Raw genomic sequence first — 705 nt, forward strand, 5'->3', positions numbered from 1 at the left:
CCGGTTAAAATTTTAGAAGCTTAATAGCGGAAATTCGAGCAGAAAAATTACTATATGACAATAAGTGGTAAAAAGGGAGGGGGGTAGTGTATAAAATACAAAGAGTAGAATTAGTAGGGTTCTTTTCCTGAAACCCTTCTAAATAGATATTTTATAAGTAGTTATCTTGGTCGATTTTTTTCATCGTTTTAAAAAAAATTTTTCGTCATGGTGAAAAAAAGTTCTGTAAAAGAGATGTATTTACTACCATACCCTGAAATCTGAAGCTTTTCCTCAAAAGTGATAGTCTAGATGAATTTTTAACGAGTAAAATTTTTTTTATCTTTCAAACCCTTGTTATTGCAAATTTAAGGTCGTGTTTGTTATGCTAGTCCAGGAATTTATGTTATTTTCTGCGGATGTAGTTTTAGTAGTATGTCATTAAAGTTGCCCATGAACTGCTGTTCATTGAAAATGTTTTCGCATCATATGATTTTTTGGCCCGTATTTACTTGATCGAACTTTGAATTTCTTATTGCTTTCGGACCTTGTTAAAAAAAACCACGAGGATTTATTTTTATGTACCCAAGTCAACCTTAGTTATTTTCATAGTTCTGGCCTCTCCTCATATCAAGATAATATTTCACCTTTTACTGAAGATTACCGTGGGGAGGGGCACTTGATGAGTCTTAACAAATATTTGAATGCCGAAAGGCAATATCCGAT

General features: G+C 32.6%; 1 non-coding gene across 1 annotated transcript; it reads left to right on the plus strand.

The window, feature by feature from the left end:
• The first annotated feature begins 589 nt into the window (after positions 1-589).
• Positions 590-705, plus strand: LOC136037478 (U5 spliceosomal RNA). The gene has a single exon (XR_010619971.1). It is a non-coding gene; the product is annotated as a U5 spliceosomal RNA (small nuclear RNA).

The sequence above is a fragment of the Artemia franciscana genome, chromosome 16 (genome assembly GCF_032884065.1).
Source record: "Artemia franciscana chromosome 16, ASM3288406v1, whole genome shotgun sequence".
Classification (NCBI taxonomy): domain Eukaryota; kingdom Metazoa; phylum Arthropoda; class Branchiopoda; order Anostraca; family Artemiidae; genus Artemia; species Artemia franciscana.